The 14,199-nt window shown below is 47.1% G+C and overlaps 1 protein-coding gene across 1 annotated transcript in view; it reads right to left on the bottom strand.

Annotated features, from left to right (window-relative positions):
• The window catches only part of DCAF15 (DDB1 and CUL4 associated factor 15), a 324,736-nt gene that overhangs the window by 141,932 nt on the left and 168,605 nt on the right, over window positions 1-14,199 (bottom strand). The gene's annotated exons all lie outside the window — the stretch shown is intronic.

Genomic DNA, 14,199 nt, shown 5'->3' with positions numbered 1-14,199 from the left:
CTGTGACCGATGCACAAAGCTGCCCAAAGGTGCTATTTTCTGTTGTCAAAAAACTGACCGGTGCTAACTCTACCCCTCCTCCCCCGGCACTTGATGCTACTCAGTGTCAGTCCTTAGCGGATTACTTTATAAATAAAGTTGATCTTATCTATGAAAATTTCACTACACTTCCAGGTACTACATACACTGTCCCTGACACAGTCCAGGAATTGGAAAATACCAACATTAATACAGTAGTCACTACCTGGCAGCCCTTAGATGCCATTTCCTTCCTCTCCTGTTTAAATAGTGTGAGATCGGGCTCCCCACAGGACGCTCTCCCGGCTAAAACACTAAAACAATTAGATCCCCTCACTCATCCCCCTATCATTAAATTACTCAACACTTCTCTGAGCGAGGCCCATGTCCCACAACCTTGGAAACACGCCATGGTTGTACCGTTATTGAAAAAACTGGGTGCAGATCCTCTAAATCCTGCTAACTTTCGCCCTATATCTTTGCTGCCAATCTTCTCAAAAATACTGGAGAGACATATAAATTCTCAGCTCTCCAAACTGGTTGAAAACACTTGTTTTCTCCATCCTTCTCAGTCGGGCTTTCGGCCTAGGCACTCAACTGAGACAGCCCTCCTGGGGGTGACAGAGAGTCTTAGGCACGGTGTCGATCAGGGAAACACCATGGCGCTCATCCTGCTGGATTTGAGCGCAGCCTTCGACACCGTGTCACATTCCATTCTCACTGACTCTCTGAAATCTCTAGGTGTGGCAGGCCAGGCTTTGGCCTGGCTGGTGTCTTTCCTTAGCGATCGAAGCTTCCAAGTGTTTTCTTCTAAAGCAGCCTCCGCCATCTGTCCATCCACCCACGGCGTCCCCCAGGGCTCAATTCTTAGCCCTTTATTATTTAACATTTACGTTAAACCCTTGGCAACCATAGTCGAACAAGCTGGGTTAACCCTGTTTTCCTACGCAGATGACACCCAGATCGTCTTCTCCTTATCAGGGAGAGACGTAAACAACATCTCCGCACTCAGGTCGGGCCTCACTCTTGTGGCCGATTGGATGCGGAGAAATTGTCTCAAACTGAATGGGGAGAAGACCGAGGTGGTCATTCTGGGACAGAACAAACATCTATGGGGTCCCCGCCACTGGCCCATCGAACTGGGAAATGCGCCTACACCTTCTACTGCAGTTCGTAACCTGGGTGTCATTATTGACGACAGGCTAACTATGAGACAACAGGCTACTAAGGTTTCAGCCATCTGCTTTTCAACCTTGCGGTGGCTTCACAAGATTTTGTGGATGCTCCCCCTTTCCTCTCGCAGAACTGTGGTCCAGGCACTTGTAACATCACGCCTGGACTATGGCAACATTCTTTACTTGGGTGCAGATAAAGCCACTATACACGTGCTGCAGGTGGTGCAAAATGCGGCCGCGCGCCTGCTAAAGAACGTCCCCAGACGTTCCTCAGCCACTGCCGCCTTGCGCGACCTCCATTGGCTGAGCATCCCAGAACGTGTTAAATTCAAGGCACTCTGCTACATGTTCAAGGCTAAGCAGGGTAGCGCCCCAGTATATGTTCAGGGGCTGGTAAAGCCCTACAGACCCCTGCGCTCACTAAGGTCATCGGACACTGGCAATTTCACAGTACCAAGATGGAAGCTGACAAAAATGGGAGGCCGCTCCTTTTCCACTCTGGGTCCTAAATACTGGAACTCCCTCCCATTGGCATTAAAATCTGAGACCTACCTATTCCGCTTCCGTAAGGCTCTGAAGACCCTGCTCTTTACTAAGCGTGACCAATAGTCGGCTGAGGCCTCAAGTCAAGGTGACACTCCTTTCTTCTACAGTCTATCCCTGGCGCCGGGAAACCCATTGTGGGTAGCTGTGCGCGATACAAGCTTAAATAAATAAATAAATAAATAAATAAATAAATAAATACTGGTAAGTAGCATTTTCCGTTCGAGGCATATGGGCTGCAGACCACACACTGTTGCATCGATTGCACAGCAGTTTTCTCCCTTAGCGGCGACCACCCGTATCTGCTGCAGTAGTCTAAAAATAATGTTTTGAGTACAGCCTGGCCCACAGTAGCTTGTTGTTTTGCCTGCACATCATCTACACAGTAGTGTTTTGTAAATGTGTGCGGTGTAGACCATGTAGCTGCTTTACAGATATCATCTAATGGTTTATTTCCTAGGAATGCCATAGATGCCCCTAATTTACGGGTAGAATGAGCCCTAGGGGGAATGGATAGAGTGTGTTTTGCTTTTTGGTAACAAATTTGAATGCACTTAACCCACCTTGCAATGCTTGATTTTGAATTAGGATTGCCTTTCTGTGGAGGAGAAAAGGACACAAACAGTTTTGTTTTACGAAAGGGTTTTGTCCTGTCAATGTAGTAGAGGAGTGCTCTTTTTACATCTAATGTGTGTAGAGTTCATTCTGCAACTGTTTGTGGTTGGGAAAAGAATACTGGCAACTCAATAGATTGGTTGAGGTGGAATGGTGAAATTACTTTTGGCAGGAATTTTGGGTTTGTCTTACGAACCACTTTGTTGTGATGGAGTTGTATAAATGGTTCTTGAATTGTTAATGCCTGAATCTCACTTACTCTTCTGAGTGAGGTAATAGCAACTAAAAATGCAACTTTCCATGTGAGGAACTGTAACTCACACTTATGTAATGGTTCAAATGGAGGACCCATAAGTCTAGTGAGAAAAATATTTAAATTCCATACCGGAGAGGGTGGTATTCCGGGAGGAATTATTCTTTTTAATCCTTCCATAAACGCCTTGATGGCAGGTACTCTAAACAATGACAAATGTTGTCTGTTTTGAAGATAAGCTGCTATAGCAGCAAGATGTAACCTGATTGAGGAGTACGCTAAATTACATCTTTGTAGATGAAGTAGGTAGCATATGATGTTTTGTATGGAAACATCTAATGGGTTCATGTTATTTGTGCAATACACAACAAACCTTTTTCACTTGGCTGCGTAGCATGCTCTAGTAGTGGGGCGTCTCGCTTCTTTAATGACATTCATGCAATCAGGCGGAAGATTGAGGTATCCAAATTCTAAGACCTCAGGAGCTAAATCGCTAGATTGAGCTGCATTGGGTCTGGATGCATGATCTCTCCATGGTTCTGTGTCAGTAGATGTGGAGAGAGTTGTAATTTTTTATGTGGTACTATTGATAGCTCTAGTAGTGTGGTGTACCACGGTTGTCTTGCCCATGTTGGTGCTATGAGAATCAATGTGAGGGAATGTTGCTGTAGCTTGCGTACCACTAACGGAATTAGTGGGAGAGGTGGAAAAGCGTACGCAAATTTGTATTTGTTTGATCAACTCATCCATACCGCATGGCCTTTGGATAATGGGTGTGGGTATCTGGCGGCGAAGCTTGGGCATTTGGAGTTGCGGTGTGTGGCGAACAGATCTATCTCTGGCTGTCCCCACTTGTGAAAGAATGGTTAAAGAACTTGTGGATGAAGTTCCCACTCGTGTATCTGTTGTCTTTGATGACTTAACAGATCTGTAACTTGATTGTGAACGCCTGGTAGATGTTCTGCTAACAGAAAAATGCTTTGAGGTATGGCCCACCTCCATATGCTCTGCGCCAGCCGGGAGAGCTGTACGGAGTGTGTTCCTCCTTGTTTTTGGATGTAATACATGGCCGTCATTGTCTGTACAGACCAGTACAGTCTTTCTTGAGAGGTAATGTTGAAACGATTTTAAAGCTAGGAAAATCGCTAACAACTCCAAATGATTTATGTGGAGTAACTTTTGTTGCGGTGTCCATGAACCTTGTACTGTGTGTTTCTCTAAATGCGCTCCCCATCCTGTGAGAGACAAGTCTGTGGTTAGCACCACTTGTGGAACAGGCTCTATGAACAGCCGGCCCTTGGAAAGGATTTTTGGTATTCCACCACTAAAGAGAGCGATATGTCCGGTCATCTACCACCACCAGATCTGTTATTTGTTGTTAAGCCGGATTCCACTGACTTGCCAAACACTGTTGTATGGGGCGCATTTGTAGTCTTGCGTACCGTACTATGAAAATGCAAGATGCCATCATTCATATCAATTGCATGAACACTCGAGCTGGTAGTGAGTGCTGTGGCTGGAATTTTTGTATCAGAGTTTGCATACTTTGTATCCTTGTAAGATTGGGGTATGCAATTGCTTTTGAGGTATCTATTGTGGCACCTAGATACTGTTGAGATAGGGACGGTTGGAGGTGTGACTTCTTTTGATTTACTTTGAATCCCAGCTTGTGCAACAGGCTGATGGTCTGATGCATGTGCTGTACACATTGGTGGTATGACTTTATTAACCAGTCGTCTAGGTATGGAAATACATGAATGTTGTCCCTTCTCAAGTGTGCTGCTGCTACTGCTAGACACTTTGTAAACACTTGAGGTGCTGTAGTTACTCTGAAAGGGAGTACTTCGAATTGGTAGTGTTGACCTTCTAGTACAAATCGAAGGTATTTTCTGTGAGATTGATGAATAGCAATGTGAAAGTAAGCGACCTTGAAATCTAATGTGGCAAGGAAGTCGCCTTGTTTTAACAACGGCAGAACTTGTTGTAGTGTGACCATATGGAAATGGTCAGATTGTATGTACAGGTTTAGGGGCCTTCCATCCAGTATAGGTATGAGGGTCCCGTCTTTTTTGGGTATGAGAAAGTATATGGAGTAAACTCCTGCGTTTTGATGGTGTTTGATCCTAGGTTCTTTTGCATTCTTTTGTAATTGAGATGCAACCTCTTGTCTTAGAAGTATGAGATGTTCTTCTGACATGGGGCGTTGTCTAGGTGGTATTGTTGGAGGAGTGAGTTCCAGGTAATAACCTGACTGAATTATTCGTCTTACCCACCTGTCTGTGGTGATGGAGTTCCAGACAGGTAGGAAATGTTGTAATCTCCCCCCGTCAGGAGTGGAATGGTCTGGGGGGATGGAAGGGAAGTCACTGTTTGGGAGTAGAGGCATTACGGTTGTTGTTGCCTCTGCCCTTATTGTTGTTACCTCTTTATCTTCCTCTGTAATACCCTCTGCTGGGTGAGGTTTGGGTGGGCGCTTTATAAGAAGAGGTGTTGTCCGTTTGAAACCCCTTGGAGGTGCCTCTATATGAGGAGCGACGAAAGGACGCTTTATGGGTTTGAGTTTGTAAAGCTCCCACAGACTTTGCTGTATCTATCTTTTTTCATCTTTTCAAGTGCACTATCAACTGTTGGACCAAAGAGATGTCGCTGGTCAAAGGGTTGATTTAAAATACTGGCCTGACCTTCTGGTTTAAATCCAGAGATGCGTCACCATGCATGTCTACATAACAGTACTCCTGTGTTTATCGCTCTAGAGCAGAGGTCTTCAAACTTTTTGATGCCGAGACCCCCTTGTCAAACCTTTTTAGGCACGAGGACCCCATTCTGACAAACGTTTCTAGAAACTGGTACTCCTCATCATCAACTATCGACAACCATAAATGCGCCGGTTAGACTTGGCATCTTTTGGCATGTTTCCCTTGTTTTTTTCCTTTTTGACATCCTAGTTTTGACTTTTGTTTCTTATTTAGTTTCTCTGCACACTTTCTCACTGCTATTCAGTGTTAAAGTGCAAGTGCTCCTATTATAAATTGTATTATGGAATGGTGTTTCCATGATTGGCATGTTGGACTTACTAGTAAGTCCCTAGTAAAGTGCACTGAAGGTGCCAGGGCCTGTAAATCAAATGCTGCTGGTGGGCCTGTAGCACTGATAGTGCCATTCACCAAAGCAGCCCTGAAAAGGGTTTTCAGACCTGCCACTGCAGTGTGTGTGTGTGTGTGTGTGCAGTTTGTAACTGCCATGTTGATCTGGCAAGTGCACCCACTTGCCAGGCCCTATTCTTCATTTTTCTTACATGCAAGTCACCACTAAGTTAGGCCCAAGGTACCCATGTGGGCAGGGGGCCATGTATATTAAAGGTAGGACATGTACTAGTGTGTGTGACATGTCCTGGCAGTGAATTACAGTGAGTTTCATTTTTCACTATGGAAAGGCTATTTGTCCCATAGGATAGAATGGGAGTTTACTTATAACATCTTCCAAGCATATCTTCCCATTGGGACAAGATGGACAAATGGGTTTTAGTATGCCTGAACTCAGATTATAAAAATGAATCTTTTAGTAAAGATGATTTTTATGTTCTGTGTTTGGAAATAGCACTTATAGAAAGTAGGTCTTTCGTTGCTTAGCCATCCTGTGTGTCTCTGCTGGGTTTGTGGATTGACTGTCTGGCTTTGGAGTGACAGGGGCTGGGCATGTGCATTTTCATCAGACAGTCACTGAGGGGGAGGGGGGGTCAAGGTGTGTCCAGCCTTTCCTGGATGAGTCAGGGCTGTGCTGAATAGACCTGGGCTGTATTTATAGTAGTGGGAGGTGATTTCCTGGCACCTGAATGGGCCTGGTCTGCCTTGGACAATGCGGTCACCACCTCCTGTCAGGAAGCTGGGCCAGAGAGGATGGAACTGGTTTGGGCTTGGCACAGGCACTCTCTGCCCAACAGCACAAAGAGAAACTGAGTATAAATATTGGGGCCCAGAACTGTAGAACTTGCTGGAATCAAGGAACCTGCCAAGAAGAAGAGCTGGGAGAACTTCCAAGAGGAGTACGGCCCCTTTGCGGTGTTGTTGCTTTGTTGGGTTGGCCTGCAGTTGCTGCTTCTGCCTTGGGCAGTGAAAGGACTGGACTAAACTTTCTTTACTTGTTGCTGAGTATCTCCAAGGGCTTGAAGTAGAGCTTGCCTCCTGTTCTGAAGTCAAAGGGACCGCAAAGACTTTACCTACCTCTGGGTACCGCCTCTGGAACCGTGGATTCAGTTGCCACAGAGGGGGGAAGCAACCAACTCGTCACCGACTCTGTCGTAGGTCCCGTCGCTGGCTCCGTGTCCCGAAGGCACCACAGAGGGCACTGTCGCATTTCACGCTGCAACCCTGGTCTCACGGACAACGACCGCCGAATAGCTGCTGCTTGCACGTGACCTGTCGGCAACGCACTCTGCACCACCTCGCTGCACTTTGCCGCCCTGGTCTCACCGTCGCGGACTTCGAAAACCGTGACCGCACCCTGGCTTAGGGGCACTGCTCGCAAGTCTTCCGACACACCGTCCCACACCGCAGTCTGGACCGACCAACACCAGCTCCCCGCAACTGGCTCTATCACCTGCACCGTAATCTATCAGCAAAGAGCACAGTCTTCACTCCGCACCTCAGCCCTTGTCTCACCGATGCAGCTGGATGACCATCACCGAGCCGAACAAATCTTTGTCATCACAAAGAGCCAGACTGCTCCCAAGCAACCAAAAACACTTACAGATTAACTAATAAGGCACATTTGCCTTTTATTCAGGCAAGCAAAGCAGCCGATAATGATCTAAATTAGCCTTCCCAGGGCAGGAGGGCTGTCTTTTTGCAGGGACAAGTAAAGGTGGGAAATCTGCAACCCCCTTCCCAGGACTCCATGACCCCCCTGGGGGTCGCGCCATCCACCCTGTCATCCTTCCATCCATACATCCATACATCTTACCTTTCATCCATACATCCATCCTTCATCCATCATTCATCCACCCACCTTTACACACATCCATACACACATCCACCCATCCTTCATCCATGCAACCTTTTATCCATCCATACATCCATCCTTCATCCATCCGCCCTTTCATCCATCCATCCTCCATCCATCCATCCACCCTTTTATCCTTCCATCCATACATCCATCCTCCCCCATTAATCCACCCACCTTTTCACACATCCATCAATCCATCATTCATCCATGCAACCTTGTATCCATCCATACATCCATCCACTCTTCCATCCATCCATTCTTCATCCATCCACCCTTTCATCCATACATCCATCCTTCTTCCACCCACCCTTTCATCCATCCATTCACCTTTTCACACATCCATCCATGCAAACTTTTATCCATCCATACATCCTTCTTTCACCCATCCACCCTTCCATTAATCCACCCACCTTTTCACACATCCATCAATCCATCATTCATCCATGCAACCTTTTATCCATCAATACACCCATCCTTCATCCACCCACCCTTTCATCCATCCACCCACCTTTTCACACATTCATCCATCCATCATTCATCCATCCATCCATGCAACCTTTTATCCATGCAACATTTTATCTATCCATACATCCATCCTTCATCCATCCACCCTTCCATCCATACATACATCCACCCTTCCATCCATCCGGGAGAGACCAACAAGAGGTTACAATTGTGAATTCTGCTTTTTTTAACGATTTTTGGTTTTTAAAAAGGTGTCACATTGTTTTAATTATTACTCTCACTGATAGTCTGCTTATTTGCACATTGACCACCCTCGGTTAGAAGTTCACCGCAAGTCAAGTTCTCAGCGGGACTTCCGACAACGAGGCGGCCATCTTGGAGGAAGTAAGGGTTAGCGGGCCAGTCCTCATGCCCCAAAACCTACTTAAGACCGCCCCGCAGCGACCGTGCAGCGGACGCGCCGCAGGCGCGCCTGAGGCAAGCCCGTCTGCCCCCAGGCCGTGCTCAGTGCGACCATCCCTGGACCAAACGTGGTAGATATAACTCCTAAGATAAAATATTCAGGAAAAGAAATACTACAGCTCAATCTCACTCCCAGTAACCATAAATGTTCCATCTTTCACCCTGATACCATCCGCCCTATGAGCTCAGTCTGCTGTGAAGGGTGTAAGGTCACTATACCTAACTTTATTATTAAGTCGGTTCGTGATAGATGCCTTACTCGACTGACCACCACTCGGGATGCCCCTAAAAGTCCCTGGAACTTTGCTCTGTTTAATGCTAGGTCTCTTGTGAAACATAGCATAGAAATTGCCTCCCTTATTTCGGAGGAGAGCATACATGTTGCTTTCATTACAGAGACATGGACAGATAAGGCATCTGGACCTGATTTAGTTAAAACTACTCCCCCTGACTACTTTAGCTACACCCTAAACAGACAACATAAACGTGGAGGAGGCCTTGCCATCATCTATCACCATTCGATCATGGCATCCTTCAATCCGCTAGCGATAGAGGATTGCGAAGCACTTGAATTTTGCCTCAAACTTTCCCAATACTATTCCTTTAGAGGCACCCTCCTCTATAGAGCACCAGGCCCAAGAGGCCCTGTTCCTACTCTACGTAGTAGAATAATAGAAAGGGGTATAGGCTTAGAGTCCTATACTATTCTGGGTGACTTTAATTATCATCTGGAATTACTTCTGGACCCTGATACCTTGAATTTATTGGATACCATGAGAGATGGGAATTTCGAACAATTAATTCATGAGGCCACGCATCAAGCTGGTCATGCCCTAGATGGGATTTTCTCCAATCCACATATTTCAGGAATCAATATTCTGCCTCTAGTATGGTCTGGCCATTCAGCTATCCTTTTTGAACTATGGACTCCTGATCGAAAACCAAGGAATTTAGCTGTAAAATACACCAATAAGAGAGCTTGGAACAAGATAAAGGAGGAACGTCTGGTCCAAACTCCAACGGACTCTGCCACCCCCATCTCTAGCAATTTGGACGAGGCCACTAGGACTTACTCTAAATGGATAGAATCTGCAGGAAATAAGCTAGACCCCCAAAAAGACATAGCCACACTAGACAACATCCTTCTGCACCATGGTACTCGAAGGAGTTGAAAGACCAAAAGCTAGCCTGTAAACGCCTGGAGAGGACTTGGAGGGTAGGATACAAAGAAAAGGATAACAAGCATTTGCAATGCAATAGGTCTCGCATTAGGAAAGTTTGAGCTATTGGTATTGTAAATGACAATTTTTTTATTTATGTGTTGGTTTTGAAAATAGCGAAATTAATAGCTTTGTCATTTACAATGCCAATACTTTTAACTTTTGCAAATGTGACACCTATAGCATGACTTAGATGTATTGATATTACAAATAACAATGGCTTTTCATTTTTTAAAATAATTAATACCTAAATAAAAGTTATTGTAATTTATAATGGCAATAGCTTAAACTTTTGTAAATAACTTTTGTGAAGATTATGTTCAGTGTATTTTATTGTGACAAAAATCCAAAAACAGAAGTGAAATATTAACATCTTTTTGTGACATTTGTAATAAAGCTTGAAACATTGAGAGAACATATTTGAACCAGTTGTTGTTGAAAGGTTGCACAGATTGATGCTGTGGTGGCGCTGAGTGATGTTGTGGTGGCGACGAGTGATGCTGTGGTGTTCAGTGATGCTGTGGTAGCGCATAGTGACGTTGTGGTGCCCCTGAGTGATGCTGTGGTGCCCCTGAGTGATGCTTTGGTGCCCCTGAGTGATGCTGTGGTGCCCCTGAGTGATGCTGTGGTGCCCCTGAGTGATAGATAGATAGATAGAGGGAGGGCGATAGATAGAGTGATGACGATAGATAGTGTGAGGGCGATAGATAGACAGATAGAGTGAGGGCGATAGATAGATAAGACAGAGTGAGGGCGATAGATAGATAGATAGAGATAGGAGATAGATAGATAGATAGATAGATAGATAGATAGATAGATAGATAGATAGATAGATAGATAGATAGATAGATAGATAGATAGATAGTGAGGGTGATAGAGTGAGGGAGGGCGACAGATAGGTAGAGTGAGGGCGATAGATGTGTGTGGTTGTGTGTGTGTGGTTGTGTGTGTGGTGTGGTTGTGTGTGTTTGTGTGGTTGTGTGTGTGGTTGTGTGTGTGTGCGTGCATGGTTGTATGTATGTGTGTGCGGTTAAAGAAGGATGTATGTGGAAGAGAGCAGCAGATCAGCACAGCAGAAGAGAGCAGGGAGTTAAAGAAGGAGGCGGGTGGAAGAGAGCAGAAGATTAGCACAGGAGAAGAGAACAGGGAGTTAGAGAAAGAGGTGGGTGGAAGAGAGCAGCAGATCAGCACAGGAGAAGAGAAGAGAACAGGGAGTTAGGGAAGGAGGCGGGGTAGAAGAGGGCAGCAGATCAGCACGGGAGAAGAGAAGAGAAGAGAACAGGGAGTTAGAGAAGGATGTATGTGGAAGAGAGCAGTAGATCAGCACAGCAGTAGAGAACAGGGAGTTAAAGAAGGAGGCGGGTGGAAGAGAGCAGTAGATCAGCACAGGAGAAGAGACGAGAGAACAGGGAGTCAAAGAAGGAGGTGAGGTGGAAGAGAGCAGCAGATCAGCACAAGAGGAGAGAACAGGGAGTTAAAGAAGGAGGCGGGTGGGAGAGAACAGCAAATCAGCGCGGGAGAAAAGAACAGGGAGTTAAAGAAGGAGGCGGGGTGGAAGAAAGCAGCAGATCAGCACAGGAGAAGAGAACAGGGAGTTAAAGAAGGAGGTAGGTTGGAAGAGAGCAGTAGATCAGCACAGGAGAAGAGAACAGGGAGTTAAAGAAGGAGGCGGTGGAAGAGAACAGCAGATCAGCACAGGAGAAGAGAACAGGGAGTTAAAGAAGGAGGCGGGTGGAAGAGAACAGCAGATCAGCACAGGAGAAAAGAACAGGGAGTTAAAGAAGGAGGTGGGGTGGAAGAGAGCGGCAGATCAGCACAGGTGAAGAGAACATGGAGTTAGAGAAGGAGGTGGGGTGGAAGAGAGCAGCAGATAAGCACATGAGAAGAGAACAGGGAGTTAAGGAAGGAAGCGGGTGGAAGAGAGCAGCAGATCAGCACAGGAGAAGAGAAGAGAACCGAGTCAATAAGGAGGTGGGGTGGAAGAGAGCAGCAGATCAGCACAAGAGGAGAGAACAGGGAGTTAAAGAAGGAGGCGGGTGGGAGAGAACAGCAAATCAGCGCGGGAGAAAAGAACAGGGAGTTAAAGAAGGAGGTGGGGTGGAAGAGAGCAGCAGATCAGCACAAGAGGAGAGAACAGGGAGTTAAAGAAGGAGGCGGGTGGGAGAGAACAGCAAATCAGCGCGGGAGAAAGAACAGGAAGTTAAAGAAGGAGGCGGGTTGAAGAGAGCAGCAGATCAGCACAGGAGAGGAGAGCAGGGAGTTAAAGAAGGAGGTGGGGTGGAAGAGAGCAGTAGATCAGGAGAAGAGAACAGGGAGTTAAAGAAGGAGGCGGGTGGAACAGCAGATCAGCACAGGAGAAAAGAACAGGGAGTTAAAGAAGGAGGTGGGGTGGAAGAGAGCAGCAGATCAGCGCAGGTGAAGAGAACATGGAGTTAGAGAAGGAGGTGGGGTGGAAGAGAGCAGCAGATAAGCACAGGAGAAGAGAACAGGGAGTTAAGGAAGGAAGCGGGTGGAAGAGAGCAGCAGATCAGCACAGGAGAAGCGAAGAAAACGGAGTCAAATAAGAAGGTGGGGTGGGAGACAGCAGCAGATCAGCACAAGAGGAGAGAACAGGGAGTTAAAGAAGGAGGCGGGTGGGAGAGAACAGCAGATCAGCGCGGGAGAAAAGAACAGTGAGTTAGAGGAGGCGGGTGAAAAGGGAACAGCAGATCAGCACAGGGGAAGAGGGCAGGGAGTTAGAACAGCAGGCTGGGAGGGAGAGGGCTGCAGATTAGCAATTGTTGCCAATTTAGCTCTGTCACTTAAAAGATTAGTTTGTTCCTCTGTCATGATGTGCAGCCAGTAGTTTGTTTTCCTGCCGGGCTGTGTCTTCCATCCTTCCCAGGTTGGTATTTGAAGTATGATTAATAGCAGTAATGGCAATTTACAGCGCTTACAATCTGCAACTAGTTGCTGCTCTTTGCACGTGGTAGAAGCTTGGAATGGTGCACTCAGTACAGCAGCTGCTGTTTGTGCATGTATGCTATTGCTCTGCTGCTGACTGCTAGAGGGACCCTTAAGCTCACCGACATTTAAGAAAATCCTTTTCACGAGGTCATAGGGGAAAAACATGGTCTTTGTCAATGACTGGGGAAGGAGGAGCGTGACTGCATGGATTGGCACTGGAGTGTGGGTGCTGTGAGAGTCTGGGGAAGGAGAAGTGTGACTGCATAGATTGGCACTGGCGTGAGCGGGCTGTGAGAGTCTGGGTAAGGAGGAGCGAGACTGCATAGATTGGCACTGGAGTGCTGGGGCTGTGAGAGTCTGGGGAAGGAGGAGTGTGGGGGCTGTGAGTTTGTGGGGAAGGAGAAGCGTTACTGCACAGTATGAGACTGGAGGGTGGGGAGCCTGGGAGTGCCTGGGGAAGGAGTAGCGTGACTGCACAAAATGAGACTGTAGGGTGGGGGGATGTGAGTGGCTGGGGATAGAGCAGTATGATGTCACGATACCAGACATGAGAATCCAGGGCCAGGGAGTAAGAGGACGCAATACAAGAGTTGAATGAGAATTTAGAAGTGTAATGGCACAGCATGAGACTGGAGGATGAGGGGTCTGGGAGTGCCTAGGGACGGAGACGTGTGACTGCACCGGTATGAGGCTGGAGGGTGGGGGGGCATGTGAGAACCTGCAGACGGAGGGGTGTGATGGCATAGCATGAGACTGGAGGTTTGAGGACTGGGAGTGTCCAGGGTTGGGGGAATGATGACACCGTATGAGAATGGAGAGTTGGGCCCTGAAAGTATCTTGGGTAAAGGCGTGGGTTGGCAGTGTGGGGAGCTTTAGCGCCTGCAAGGATGGCGAAGTCGCAGTAAGAGTCTGGAGGCTCAGGGGCCAGGGAGTTTCTGAGGAAGGAGGGCATGACGTTGTGGTGCGATCCTGGAGGGTGAGAGGCTTGGGCACCTCCAGAGACGGCAGAGCGTGATGCACAACATGAGTCTTGAGGGTGAGGACCTGGGAGAGTCCTGGGATGGAGGAGTGCAATGGTACAGTGTGTTCATGGGGGGTGCGTGGGGGGAGGGGTGTCTTTGGGTGGAGTGGTGTAATGTTGCAGTACAAGCCTGGAGGGTGAGAGAATTGGGCACCCATAGGGATGGAGGAGTGTGATGTCACAGCATGAGCCTGGAGGGTCAGGGGCTGCATAAATAATCACCTGGCCAATGCTGGTTTGTCTTGAAGCTTGCACATTGAAAAGAAGTGTATCCTTTTGATTGGCGGTTGTAATGCATTCCATAAAGAAACAAAGAATTTAGCTAAATGCAAGTTAACGTGTAAACCAGTTTGGGACGACTTTAAGTTCCCTTTCGCTTACTCCCAAACGTTGACACGTATGGCCGAGCTCTAACGACCACTGTTTGCGGCGTGAGCACAGCCCCGCAACTGAGGAGCAGGGAGAACGAAGACTAGCATT

The sequence above is a fragment of the Lissotriton helveticus genome, chromosome 1_1 (assembly GCF_964261635.1).
Source record: "Lissotriton helveticus chromosome 1_1, aLisHel1.1, whole genome shotgun sequence".
Classification (NCBI taxonomy): domain Eukaryota; kingdom Metazoa; phylum Chordata; class Amphibia; order Caudata; family Salamandridae; genus Lissotriton; species Lissotriton helveticus.
The sequence above is the reverse complement of the archived record's forward strand: the minus strand, read 5'-3'. Positions and strand labels throughout refer to the sequence as shown.